Source organism: Anthonomus grandis, chromosome 3 (assembly GCF_022605725.1).
Source record: "Anthonomus grandis grandis chromosome 3, icAntGran1.3, whole genome shotgun sequence".
NCBI lineage: Eukaryota > Metazoa > Arthropoda > Insecta > Coleoptera > Curculionidae > Anthonomus > Anthonomus grandis.
In genome coordinates this window covers 47,478,812-47,493,977 of record NC_065548.1, presented here as the reverse complement: position 1 = coordinate 47,493,977, position 15,166 = coordinate 47,478,812, and the positions used below count along the sequence as shown (strand labels likewise).

Below are 15,166 nucleotides of genomic sequence, written 5' to 3'. Positions count from 1 at the left end.
AAGACTCGGGAAAAGAATCCCGGACAAGTTCAGGACTGCTCCGCGAAAACCGCTATAAATTTTCCTAAAAGAAGAAAATATAATCTTAGCAGAAGAGAATTTTCTTACTTTAAAATTAAAATCTTGAAGGAAAGGTTATGTACTTTAAATAAGATAATTATTTCGAGCTAAGAATCGTACCATTTTAGGACAAAATAAATATCCTTGGCGCAAACATTTATGTAACTGTGAAAAGTAATCCTTTTTTATAAAAAGATACGTTTAATTTTTTTTCTCTTATATCGAAAAATATATGTATAATATACAGTGTGATCGTAATACTAAGAAATAAATTCAATGTTTCATTGTCATTCATCATGCTAATTTTTTCAGGATATTCTATTAAGTTATGCATAGGTGGTTAGTCTGGTTAGCAGATATTAGCTACAAGTATTAGAGTTTTGGAAATGTAAATAACTTAGAAACCATAAGCCTAGACAATAGTTATTACCTTCTGGTTTTATAAAATAATTTAAAAAAATAAGACTAGTGCAATAAGTGTTACAGATTTTTTTAATTTTTTTTTTGATGCTTATAGCATAATAGAGAATTTAATTTTGCGTTGACGTTAAATATTAACGATATAATATTAGTATGTATTTTGTGAAACTTATGACTTCCATAATATAAAATAAAAGTGTATTATTAATATTTTATCTTCTTTTCTTTTTTATATCCTCGAAAAAACTTTGTAAAAAGTGCTATAAATTTTGCTTCGATATTTAATATTGAATGCGAAAACTTATTTAAGTGAATAAAATATAAAAAGTAAAATCAAAAACAGTTTATGAAAAATGAAAACATAAGATACATTTTATTAAAAAAATACATAATTATAAAGGGGCTTTAAATACAATAAAGATATTATATACTCGTATACGTATTTGGTTGTGAACAGTCGTAATCCACAAAAAAATGTAAAATTGTGTGAAGCTGTCTAAGTACCTTTATAATTAATATTATAGTGTTTTCTGACAGGCTTAACTTAATTTTATATTTTTTTTGTGAGTTATATTACGAAATTTTGAAAAGTTATCTTCCGAAACCGAAAATAATAATTTTTGGGTCAAGTAAATAATTTCTTAATACAAGATATTTAATATTTGACGTAAGAACTTAATGATCTTGTATCCATTCAATTTTTAGATTTTAAGCCATTCATTTATTTCCGTCAAAGAAATGTCTTTCAGACAAGTACATTTATGTACATATGAGAAGATCACACGTTTTGAAGTTAAGATTAAGACTCTTGTACCAAAAACATAATGACCTTGGGGAGAGAAAATTATTTTTTTTTCTTCTCTTAGACCAAATAACTAAATAATTTGCTGTTCTTACAATTAGGACATATTTACTTAACAATTCAAAATAGTAGTAGACTAAAGCTAAGGATGTCGTAAGTTTTTCCTAAGGTAATATTCATTTGGCTATATCCAAAGACATGGCGACCTTGGTTTAAACTCGTTTTACTTTATGTTAAGAGATCCTTTTTATCTGTGCAGTTGAAAACGGTACATACCCAGCGTCTTATTTACAAATTACCAATTTTGAGAAAATCAATATTAAAAAAAGCATCTTAAATCTACTTACATTTGAGTGCCTTTTAAGTTCTTTTAATTTTTGATGATTCTTATAGCTAAAAGGTATATGGAATAAAACGAAAATCTGCAGATTTTTGGTTTTTTATTGGTTTTATTTATTTAAACAAAAAAACATAGGACTCCGTAATTTTTACGAAATTTAAAAAAAATTAGATATTGGTAACATAGAACTTTGTACCTTCAACTTAAATGAAATTAACTCGAATTCTTAAGGTTTAAAATAATGCACTAAAACTCAAAAGAAATGAAAAAGCATTAAACATATCAAAAACTTATACCTAAATACGTATACCTAATATTTTATTTTTTGTTTGTGCTTACTCTACTAAAAATGGTCTCATAATAAGCTACGTAATTTTTTGGCATCCAGTTAAACATAGATTTTAAAGCATCTACTTTGTTTTGTGCAAGTGTTACTACAGAATCATTCTTTCTCAGTGTTTCGGGAAATATATCTTCACTAAGACTTTCTGCGGTAACATGGCATTGACGGCGACGACCATTTCTTAATCTTAAACTTAAAGATTTATATTCAGCATCAGAAAAGGAGACCCGATAGTTTATTTGATAAAACGGTTGTTTGTTAAATTCTAAACCAACCACCTTTAAAAATGGAACAGATTTATAATTCAATTTAGCGGAATAGTGATTAAAATCAAAAAAATCTTGTTCCCTCATTTGAAGAATGGTATACAGTTTTCTAGAATTAACTTTAAGAAGTATCCTAATTAAAGAAATGGGAGATGAATATTCAGATTTGCGTAAAGTGCGCTCAATTGAGCTATGAACCAAATCGACTTCCTGGATGCACGAGTGACCTGGTACGGAAAATTTCATTGTAATCTTCTTTAAACTCGAGCTGACTTGTAAAAGATGAGCAATAGCATAACTCATCAAGCTATTACGATTTTGTGGGACGCAGCTATCGCTCCACAAAATTAATTCTTCTAATAAAGGACAATCCTCTGTAATCCTTTTAAAAATTTTGTAGACAGCGCTTGCGATATCATTACCAGAACGGCTACCAATAGCTTCCGACCAAACTGCACAATAAACTTTTTGGTCCACTGAAAAATGTGCAGTCAAGTTAAGTTTGGACTTATAAAAGAAGTTTTTTACGCCACCCTTTGGGCAAGTTAAAACATTTTCTAAGTCAAAATTTAAAATTGGTATGCCACTTTCTTTGTCTTTTTTTTTCTCCTCTCATAAGATTTTTTTCATTAATATGCCTCTCAAATTCTTCTCTCTTTTCGTCAGTTAACGTTTTCTTTTTTCTTTAATTCAACGGCACACAGATCATATAAATCTTTTATTGGTTTATTAAAAGAGTAATTGAACTCGGTACAGAAAATTTCACGATATTTGTGAAATTTCACGGGAATTAGACCTTTTCCTGCTACATATTCTTCGTATAGGTTGTACATTTTTTTAATGGACAGGTCACCTTCTAGGTATTTTCTTTTGGTTTCTGCTCGGCAATAATGACTCTTTATCACTGGAAATATTTTAATATGTTTTTTTACCAGATTTATCGACTCTTCAGGAATACACTTCTTTTTATGTGGTCCCTGTGTACTTTTATTGAGTGTGTGGGAACTCGTTGCATGATTATGGACGGTATATATGGGTTTTTAGCTTATACCTAGTGTTCAACAGTAAAAATCTTTGCAGACCTGTATTCTATTATTATTTAAAATAAAATAATAGCCCCATAAATATTATTTTTACTTGAATTTTCCGAATTTTTTCCCTTTCTTCTTCTTTCAACTGTACACTTGGTCGTCGTATTTAATATAAACATTCTCTTTTCGTTGGCATCTAGCTTATAATAGTTTGAAAAAATTTCTTTTCTATCGTCTTCACCTATTTTTGTACACTGAAAAAATAGATACTTTATTTGAATTGAATATGAACTTCTATTAAGAACTTCGCGGCTTTGGATAGGTCCAAGTGAATATTCTCTTAAAAAAATGTCGGTATTTTCTTCACAAAGGAACTCAAGATTACCTTAGATGAAAGAAATAATACCTTTATATGAAAATATTCTCTTAAAAAATTGACTGGCAAATTCTTAAATTAAGGCCAACGTACTAGTAGCAATGCCTAAATTCCTGTTCTTCATTTATCTAAAGAACCGATACTTTTACGTCAAGATAAAAGATTCTTAAACTGATTTATATTGTCTCTTCACCCAAGAACTTTTTTTCTTGAGGTAAGAATAGTTCTTTTGGCCTAAAGCCAGGAGGTTCTTAAGCAGTCTGGTTAATTTTCTTGTATCAAGTTCATGTAGAATTGGGCGACGCACTTGTGATCTTACTTGAGTTAAATAAGGTTTTTGGTTAAAGAGCGTAATTATTTTAGCTCATGAGTATATTCCATTGAAAAAAGCTTATATTTTAAAATTCTTACACCCATCGATTTTGTTTTAGTTTAAAGTTCTCACATAAAATTTTGTATACAGGGTGCTCCGAAGATAGCTATTTCAGAATTAAATTATTTTTTGTTAATAAAACACCCTGTATGTGTTACATTTTTGGATTGCAAATTCCTAAAGATAATTTTGTGTAAAATCCAAAAAGATAGCAACATACAGAATGTTGAAAAAAATAAGGTGGTTCTGAAATACCTCTTCTTTGACATCTCTTTATGAAAATGTCAATAGAAAAACTTTTTACAAAAAAACAAAATGGGCAAGAGTTTCATTTAATTAATAATAAATGTATCCATTACCCCTAGAGAGCACAGCATATTAGATATTATATGTTAAATAAATTCATAAATAAAATAGGTAATTTGTTTTATTGTACACGTAATTTATTTAATGATATTTCAAACAAAACAAAAACTTAATAAACAACTTAATAATTTTACTTTGCTTCTCATGTCCACAGCCTCAATAAACAGTAAATAATGTTGCACTTATTATTACACAAATGATATATAACATAAAAAAAACATTAAGTATTAATATTATACAGGGTTTATTACTGTTGATGGTAGATTAGACGTTTGCGAACAACAAAAAATAGATTTTTTTTAGAAAATTTGGCAACATGGATTAAAGGTAGTGATCTAACAATTAAAAATATTCTTTTAGGCAATGCAACGTTGCCGATTTACTAAAAAGTACCATTAACTTTGTTATTTTAAATAATGGTTTACTATTTTATTTATTATTTTTATTTTTTTTTAATTATAAGATTCGATACATAATTTCAAGAAATTAGTTGACGACAATCGAAAAACGACAGTTTTTCGACTTTGAAAGGTTGTAGAGTAAGTACTATTTACTATAATAATAAAATAATTTTCACATTTCTACCTTAACTTTTTAAGATCTATTATTTTGCAAAATACAACAAAATTATATTCTCTAGGCCTATTATTTTACAAAAACTTTAAACCTGTTACCTGTAATTTTTTTTTTAAATTTGACTAAAAATGTATAGATTTTAATTAGATCATAAAATAGATGTTAAATAAGATAGATGTTAAAAAGTTAATAGAAATAGTTGATAGAAATGTTGTAAACATTTCATTCTATGGTGAATAGAATTAGCCATATAACTACTCAAAGTCAGAAAAGTGGCGTTTTTAAACTGTCATTATAAAGCAACACCATTTAAAGGTTTTAAAATAAGTAAATTAGAATATAATTCTAAATAAATACAAAACAAGTAATTAATTCTTATCTGAAAAACAAACTCTAAATTCGTATAATAGGATCTCCTATATATCGGGAATTGAATTATTGATTGATTGATGAATTTAACCGAAATTATAGAAAAACTGTGGATACCAAAATGTTTAGAAATTTTCCTACGCATTATTTTGCTACTATCGCTCAATCGAATCTCCCGTGGGACTTCCTATTTAAAATTAACATAACATAATATATTCTAAGAAAGATCAGTCATGATTTTAGGTACATCAGATTGTAAGTAAATACATTCAGGTACATTCATTTTTATTATAATTTTTTGTTCCTTTTGGAAAATTATAGCGTATTTATTTAATAGAGAATTTATTCTAATACCTTTTAGATGTCGTTTTAAAACGCTACAGTACCTACTAAAAAAATAACATAATATTATTATGTTAATAAATATTATTTTGTATTCTAAGGGAGATCAGTCATAATTTTAAGTACATCATATTTTTAAGCAAACATATTCAGGTACATTAATTTTTATTATAATTTTTTGTTCTTTTCTGATAATTATAGAGTTCTTAATTAATAGAGGATTTATTCTAATATAAAAGTTCCCAAAACTATGAGTATTATAAATATTTTTATCTTGAAAGGAGTAAGTGTTTGATAAAAAGGTGGTTCCCTATAATTTTACTAACCTCCCAAGCTTGTACATGATGAGAAAACCCCACAGTATTTAGTTTTTCTAGCATAAAAAATATTTGCTTATTTTCAGTTAATATTATATTTTTAATTTGAGCAAATTCACATTCAGCACACATTATTCAATTTCAAAATAACAATTTCAAATTCACAATATTCACATTCTACCCACTAATACTAAACTATTGGCTGATGGCGACACTGGCCGGCGGAGGATCAGGTGGATGCACCCCACGCGCTAATGATGGATCTCATTGGTCCGCTGAGAATTAAGTTTGTTGAGAAACAAAGGTCTTACTTCAAGACCCGAGGACTTCAAAATTTTCGGCTGATTTTTTATGCAAGAACGCAGATCTTGTATTTAGTTTTAATGCTCTTCTCTTATATTTGGAGGCTATTCTTAAGAAACTCGATCTTTCACCAAAGTTTAAATAGATGAAGAGAATGGTCGACTAATGACAAGATCAACGATTTTCTTTTTGCAAGCTCAATGATTCTAGTTCAAGTAAATTACACTGGTTAGAAAAGAATATCTATCAAGTTCAACAAAGTTCTTGGTTGAAGGGGCCCACTTTTTTCTGTGTAGCACACTTAAAGTAACATCTATTCAAACAATCTTTTTTTGTTACAATTTTTCTAGCAGGACGAAGCTTTTTTCTTGATGACACGTATTCCAGTCCCCTATCATATTTTTCTTTTCGAATATTTTGTGCCCAGGATTTCAAGTTCCTAGTTCTTTTACGTGAGAGCTTTTTTTTAGTTTTTTGCACCAGTATATCGGGCTCTATATCTTCATTTTCAACAAGGTGTTGTACGGGGCTTTCGACTACGTAATTGTTGGGCCGATTTAGGGGATCAGCCACTATAGATACTCCCTCGGGGTTTCTAAGGAGCTTTGTATGGGAAGTTCTATGGAAACTTCGTCAGGGTGGTCTATGGAATGTTCTAGGGAGCGGTCCTGGGAATAGTCCGTAAAATGTGCCTCAGGGTTAAGTTGGGTTGGAAATAACTGCCGATCTACTGCACTGTAAGGTTATTTACAAATTTAATAATGATGATACCACGGCCTTAAAAATAATAAGTAAGAGCAAAAAGTTACCTGGAAATTTTCTCTTTCTTGCCAATGCTTTTATTGTTTAAACCCTCATTAAACTCAGGCTCAGAGTCCGAAGTCTCCGGTTGACAAGGAATATCAATTTTCTTGCCCCCTATTGTAATGCTAAAAATATTCGAATACGTATTCTTGGAACTATAAAAAAAACTTGTCTTACACCTACCTTATGTGTTTTTTAGACTTCTTTTGAGGTGGTTTATATTCTGCATCTTTGTCAGAATCATAATCATCACAAATATCAGATCCGTCATTACTGCTATTCATTTTTGATGTTAAAAAAATACAAAAACATACACGACATTACTCCGCAAAATATGAATAATACTGAAAAACCTAACCTTAAAAATACAAAATCACACGAATAACACCAAAAATTTAGACTTACAAGGGTGTATGTTGCAACCTAGTACCTTGTTATACTCAAACACCAAAAAAAATTTTTAAAAATGAGTATATCATATACTGAATTTTGAAATTTTTAGGACATACACCTTTGGTTTTTTTATGATTCTGAGATTACTGTTTGCTTAATTTTAGTTTTAAAAGGTTCTATGTAAGAAATATTAAAGAACAGTAGGCTTAGTGTTATATTAATTTTACGAATCCGTTCGGTTTGTTTAGAATGTAAGTATTTGTAAAGAACGACTCGAACGGATAAGGTTTTTTTTGCTGAGGAATGCAAACACGGTACAGGAGTTAGTTTTAGTTTTGGCTTGACTGTTCGAAAGCAGAGTATTGATATTTAGCCGGTTTACGAAACTTGTAATAAAAGTATTGTTTTTGTTGTAGAAGAAGTAACTGTGTTTTTGTAACGTTATTATCCTTACATAGCAGCGGTGGGATAATACTCGCGATATTTCTTCGGAGATAAGCTACATACCGTAAAAGTTAGCTAGTGCGTGTGTGATGTGATACAGCTCGTTGTTTACAGAGAATGAAAGTGCGCAATACCCCTTAATGTTAATGTTCCTTGACGTGAGTTGTTAAAAGTTTGAGTGAAAGTTGTTAAAATGGGCAAAAAATCTAAGAAGGGAAAACGCAGGCGATCACCATCCTCCAGTTCTTCTTCATCAAATGAAGACGCAAGGACCGGAAAATCCGGAGGTTAGAACAAAAGCTAAGCAAGCTGACTGATCAAGTAAGTCATAGTTATAATAAACAAATGACAACTTTTGGCTCGGTTGTCAATGAAACAATTATACCAGTGTTCGACCCTAGTCTGGAAAATTTGACTGTGTGTGAATGGGTTAAAAAAGTGGACGATCTACCCAGCACGGTTGGGAAGATTTGTTAACTTTAAAGTTAGCTACAAATCGCTTACGTGGTAATGCGCGTAAGTGGTATGATACAGCGCAGGTGGCTAATTTAGACTGGAGCGATATTAAGCAACTCTTACAAAATAATTTTCCAGGAACAATAAAATTTGGGAAATTATTAGTTGAAGCTGCGCTTTGCAGACCATTTTCAAGTCAAAATTTGGGGGATTATTGCTTCGAAAAAGTGTCAAAACTCAATAAACTTCGTTTACCTATACCCGATGAATTTTTAATAGATAGTGTCATTGAAGGTTTAGTCGATAAAAACGTAGCGTTGGCTGCTGGGGCTGCCAATTTTCAGACGGTCGGAGAACTGGCTAACTATTTAAGTAATATTAGTAGTAATCTTACGAGTTTTAGGGCTGTAGATAAAGGTCCTAAAGTGTTTATTCCGCCTAAAGACGAACAAACTGAACAAAAATATTCTGTTCTTCCGTATGCTAGTGATAAGAGAAATCAAAGTAAGAAGAATGTAGCTTGCTATAATTGTGGCGAAAACCATTTTCTAAATCAGTGTAGAAAACCTTTAAAGAAATGTTTTGTATGTAAAAAGATTGGACATTTGCGGGATGGGTGCCCAACGAACTCGAAGCGCAAAGATAAAGACATTGTGGCGTCTTGTAAAGTATTTAATAGGAACGAACAACATCTGTTTGTAAAAAAGGCCTATGTTAACGGTCGTGAGGTTAAGTGTTTAGTAGACTCAGGTAGTTGCTGTTCCCTCTTAAGATTTTCCTTAGTACAAAAGTTACAACTAAATTATGTTACATGCGAACCGAAAGTTTTGACCTCTTTTAACGGTAATAGTTGAAGAGGCAAGTGCCGAAGTCAATGTGCTTTTGTTAGATGACCATGAATTACGGTATGATTTTATTTTGGGTACCGACTTTATAAATCAAGAACATATTATGATGTTGAAAGTGCGTGACAAGCTAACATTGCGTACACTAAAACCGTTCAATTTTGATGCTCTAGAGGACTATGATGTTAACATAGTCCACTATGTTAGTGAATCCTATAACATTAGATATGTTGAAAATTGGCCAGCAAGTTACAGATATCGAAACGTCGCAGTTGTTACAACTAATAAACAAATATCGTGACTGCATTTCTTTTTCGCTGCAAGATCTGGGTAAAACTGATTCGACCCAAATGAATTTAAGTGTGAAGGGCCCGTAGTTTACAATCCTTATCGCATGTCGATTTTTGAAAAGGAAATACTACGTAATATTGTTAAGGATTTGTTGGATAACAATATTATACGTGAGTCGGTTTCACCTTATGCGAGCCCGGTACTTTTAGTAAAAAAGAAAACTGGGGATTATCGTTTAGCGATTGATTATAGAAGATTGAATGCCAAGTTAGTAAAGGAAAAATATCCTCTCCCTTTAATAGATGATCAGCTGGATCGTTTAGGAGGTCATAATTGCTTTATCACACTTGATATGGCTTCTGGCTTTTATCAAGTGCCAATGGCGGAGAAGTCTATTGAGGCGACTGCATTTATTACGCCAGATGGGCATTACGAGTTCCTCAGAATGCCGTTTGGTTTGGCAAATTCGCCACGCCAAGGGCCAATGGGCAGTGCGAAAGAGTGAATAGAACAGTTTTAAACTGTCTGGCAACCACAGCTGGTGGAGATTCAGAAGAATCGTGGGACAAGTACGTAAAACAAATCCAGAGTATAATAAATTGTACATCAAACAAAACAACAAAAGTTTCCCCAATAGAAGCTCTCGCAGGTTATAAGGGCAAAATAGTGGCAGAGTCGAAAATTCTGAATTTTGTGAAGGAAGGTTTGAGTCGTACTGAGTTACGTGTATTAAGAACCAAAATAGATGAACGCATCGCAAAGGAGTAGTTGGCTCAGAAAGAGAGGTTTGATAAGAAGAGGTCCAAAGCAAAGGAGTACAGAGTAGGCGATGTGGTCATGGTTCTTAGAACCGATCACCCAGCAACGAACAGTAGTAGAAAGTTACTAGCAAAGTTCAAGGGTCCCTTTCGTGTTGACAAAGTACTATTCAACGACCGTTATCAAGTCGAATATTTGAGAGATGGCTCCAAAAGGCTTAAGACGGTAGTAGCTGTGGATAAAATGAAACCATGGGTTTTGTTACGGGAGTAGTTAGTATAGGTCAAAATTCAGTTAGCATTGACCATAATGCAGTCAGCATTGGCCAAAATACAGTTGGCATTGGGCTTGTTGCAGTTGGCAATGGTTAAAATGCAGTTGGCATCAGTTAAATTGCAGTTGGCATTAGTTAAAATGCAGTTGGCATTGGTTAAAGTGCAGTTGGCATTGCTTGAAATGCAGTTGGCATTGGTTGAAATGCAATTTACATTAGTTTAAATGCAGCTGGCATTGGTTGAAATTTAGTTGGTGTTGGCTTTGGTGCAGTTGGCAATATCTAATGAGCCGTTGGCACGAGTTTATCTGAAGTTGACATGACTCATTATTGGTATTAGTTTAAGCAGAAATATTTTAAGTAATGATTTATTTGTTTGTCATCCGACTTAGTATTGAAACTAAATAAATATGTGGAAAATCAAGTAATTTATTGCTGTAATAATATAGAAACTAACTTAAGATTTTCTATATAAACTTTTATATCATGGTAGATAATTAATGGTGTTTTAGAATACAAATTGTATTAATAGTTGTTAGTATTTTTGTTGTTGCCGTAATGGTACTAAATTTGTATATTTTCCTTTGAGTATTCGAGGACGAATAATCTAACAGGATGGCCGAATGTAAGAAATATTAAAGAACAGTAGGCTTAGTGTTATATTAATTTTACGAATCCGTTCGGTTTGTTTAGAATGTAAGTATTTGTAAAGAACGACTCGAACGGATAAGCTTTTTTTTTCTGAGGAATGCAAACACGGTACAGGAGTTAGTTTTAGTTTTGGCTTGACTGTTCGAAAGCAGAGTATTGATATTTAGCCGGTTTACGAAACTTGTAATAAAAGTATTGTTTTTGTTGTAGAAGAAGTAACTGTGTTTTTGTAACGTTATTATCCTTACATCTATGTATACCCTATTACACATAGAACTGTGTTATCCCAAAATCTAAAAATTTCCAAATTTGTTACATACACCGTTGTAATACTAGGGCAGCGAAATGTTAAAGAAATGAAAAAGGCTCCCAAAAATACCAAAGGATTTGGATAAAACTTTTTTCTATTACCATGTTTACATGCAACGTTAATGCACATTACCAAAATGCGAGTAAGAAGTGTGTATTTTAAAACGTTTTAAATATGTGGATGATCTTGCTGTAATGTGAATTAGGATTCTGTTTATACGGGAGAAGATCCAAATTCGCTTTAATTTTCAGTACTGCCAACTAACAAAAATTTGAAAACCGCGACAGGAGAAAAAATATGTTCACTTTGATTGTGTTGTGATGTGTCTTATCGTGTTTTTGCGAAATATAAGGAGTTATATTCTTTTATTAGAGGGATATATTTTTATTCAATCTCCTCAACCTAAGTAATTTATCAATAATTATTTTTAAACTGTTATTTAAGCACATGCCAAAGCGTTTTTCGTGTCGTGTAAACTTAGTATATGATAGCGATTTTAGATGGTTGCAATCTACAAACGAAACTTTTCTGGTAAAAAATTATTGAATTGTTAGATGTTAAAAAATATATAGGTACGGCTATAACTTCTAAAACTTCCAAAGGATTTGTAGGTATAAAACTGTTTAATGTAATAAACAATAAATATCTAAACCGATTTCAGATGTTGCAAACCTCTACAAACGAAATTTGGTAAAAAATTATTGAATCGTTAGATGGTTCTTAGATTAGTGGTGCTTAACGCATTGAAAGACTAGAATTACCATTAGAGATGGGTCGTATTCGTATGATTCGAAGCTCACTTGACTGTGGACTCGATACGTATCCTAAAAACGTTGATTGAATATTTGGGAAGATACGCAATCCTGTGTTTTAGAAAGTACCTGGTCGACTACACAGAACACACATATATATAGAGAAGTGGTGGTTGCATACAAACTGATCAAAATTCTTCTGACAAATCCGCTAGCGTCCTCTCGCTTGGCAACGGAAACTATTGTAACTAACGTGACAGTTTGACGTAACTAATTGGACCAATCAAAATGGTGGAAAAGCGTGGCCAAATTATGGCAAGAAAATTCAAATTTCATTTAATATGAAATCTAATGTTATTATTTAATATCCAAAGCAAACATATTTACAAGGTTATTTTTTGATTAGGTGTTATTAGCATCAGATATTGATCAGGATAAAGTAAAATTATTCAGCTTTATTTCACATATACAGGGTGTTACTTAAAGGTATGTCCGAGTAGGACCGATTTTAAGTCAAAAAGTTCATATAAACATGGGTCCTAAAATGATTAGTTTTTAAGATACAGGGTGTTAAAGTTTAATTTTTTTTTCGTTTTTAATAAATTTTTCAAATACGGTTTAAAATATGGAAATGAATTTTGGCACAGGATATTATGGCATAAAAACACATTTTTTAGATGTTCACTTACTTTTTTTTAGCAACCAGTGGCGTAGCTATGATGAATTTTTAATTCAATTTTACAAAAAAAATACTGCGCCATTGACTTACAAAAAAAATTATGATTTTATCAATCAATTATAAACAAAAAATTCCTTCACGATTTTTGCCGTAAATCTTACCGTTTGGGTGTAATCGTTAATTAAAAAAACGTCTTTTATGCATAAAATGTATCTTTAAAAATTATTGAAATAAATCAAGTTAGCTTTGCTCGTTGCCAGCAACTGTTTTTTTGTTGTTGTAAACATTATGACACTGACATTAATGATTATTTTTGATTGTGTTAAGTTTGATTTTATTTTCAGTTTTTATTAAGTACATTTTTCAAATATTTATTTTCAAGCTATTTTTTACAAACTGGTGAACAAAAAGCAACAACAATTAAATACAATACATACATACATAATTTACAACAAATGTTGGAAATGACCACCTCTTGCCTCTATGCAGACTTCTGCTCTTCTTTTCATAGAATCACGAACTCTTTCGAAAATTCCAGGCGTGTTTCGTAGTTTCTCATCCGTCAATAATTCTATTTCTTAGTTTTTCTAATGTCACAATTGGTGTCTGATAAACCAATGTTTTTAGGTGTCCCCAAAAAAAAAAAATATAGGCTATTTAAGTCAGGTGATGTAGGTGGCCAAAACTGTGGTCCTCTACGACCTATCCATTTATTTCGGTAGACTCTATTTAAATGCTCATGAGCCAATATGCTAAAGTGGGCTAGAGCACCATCATGCATAAACCAAAGTTAATGCCGTAACTGAAGAGGAACATCTTCGAGAAGCAAAGGCAAATCATTTTGGAGAAAATTACAATAATTCTGTCCGTTAAAGCGTCCTGGTAAAAAAGATGGTCCAATTAAATGATCGGATACGATACCGATCCAAACGTTTATTGAAAATTGTTTCTGAAAATGTGTCTCTGTAATCGCATGAGGGTTTTCTTGAGCCCAGTAATGATTGTTATGGAAATTGATTATTGCATTTCTGGAGAATTTAGCTTCGTCCGTAAACAAGATGTTCACACCAAATTGAGGATTTTGTGTTACTTTTTGGAGATACCATCTACAAAATTGCGTACGCGGTTCATAATCTCTAAAAAACAATGCCTGAACCCTTTGTATGTGAAAAGGATATAATAAAGAATCCCTTAAAATTTCCCATACCGTCTTGTAGCAGATGTTCAATACCATACCAATTTTTCGTGTACTTGTGGTCGGATCCTCTTTGACTGCATGTAGGAGTTGTAGGACAGCCTCTTCAACTGCCGGTGTCCTAACTATACGGGGCCTTCCCTCGGCAGAATTAGCCTTAAAACTCTCAGATTCAGCCAGACGACGATGAATGTTTATAAATATTCTTCTATCTGGGGCAGCGCGATTAGGATACCTTTCTTGATACAAACGCCGCGCCTCCATAGCATTACCATTGGCAAGTCCATAAAGGAAATGCATTTGCGTCATTTCCAAATTAGAATAATCTACTATTTTTTAACTAGTACAATTCACGTTTTAAGATTCAAAGGGTACTAAGAACAAACTGTCAAGAATAATCACTAACGCATAAGTGTCATAATGTTTAAAACAACAAAAAAACAGTTACTGGCAACGAGCAAAGCTAACTTGATTTATTTCCATAATTTTTAAAGATACATTTTATGCATAAAAGACGTTTTTTTAATTAACGATTACACCCAAACGGTAAGATTTACGGCAAAAGTCATGAAGGAATTTTTTGTTTATAATTGATTGATAAAATCATAATTTTTTTCGTAAGTCAATGGCGCAGTATTTTTTTTGTAAAATTGTATTAAAAATTCATTATAGCTACGCCACTGGTTGCTAAAAAAAGTAGGTGACAGAACATGTGACAAAAATGTGTTTTTATGCCATAATATCCTGTGCCAAAATTCAGTTCAATATTTTAAACCGTATTTGAAAAATTTATTAAAAACGAAAAAAAAAAATAAAACTTTAACACCCTGTATCTTAAAAACTAATCATTTTAGGACCCATGTTTATATGAACTTTTTGACTTAAAATCGGTCCAGGAATGTCCCTTTTAAATTATGACATACCTTTAAGTAACACCCTGTATAAATGAGTTAATGTACTCCAATAATCAGTTAACAATAATGTACAACATATCACCAATTTCAAAATGGAAATAAAACAATGTTTTTC

General features: G+C 31.5%; 1 protein-coding gene and 2 long non-coding RNA genes across 4 annotated transcripts in view; 2 read left to right on the top strand and 1 right to left on the bottom strand.

Moving 5' to 3' along the window:
• Positions 1-15,166, top strand: part of LOC126733819 (uncharacterized) — a 308,547-nt gene that overhangs the window by 117,106 nt on the left and 176,275 nt on the right. The gene's annotated exons all lie outside the window — the stretch shown is intronic.
• LOC126733811 (titin-like) overlaps positions 1-15,166 on the top strand; it is a 150,617-nt gene that overhangs the window by 11,779 nt on the left and 123,672 nt on the right. The window lies entirely within an intron of this gene.
• On the bottom strand, positions 6,573-7,375 carry LOC126733818 (uncharacterized). The gene is made up of 3 exons (XR_007659874.1): positions 7,272-7,375; positions 7,094-7,213; positions 6,573-7,019 (listed from the first exon to the last, which is right to left on the bottom strand). It is a non-coding gene; the product is annotated as an uncharacterized LOC126733818 (long non-coding RNA).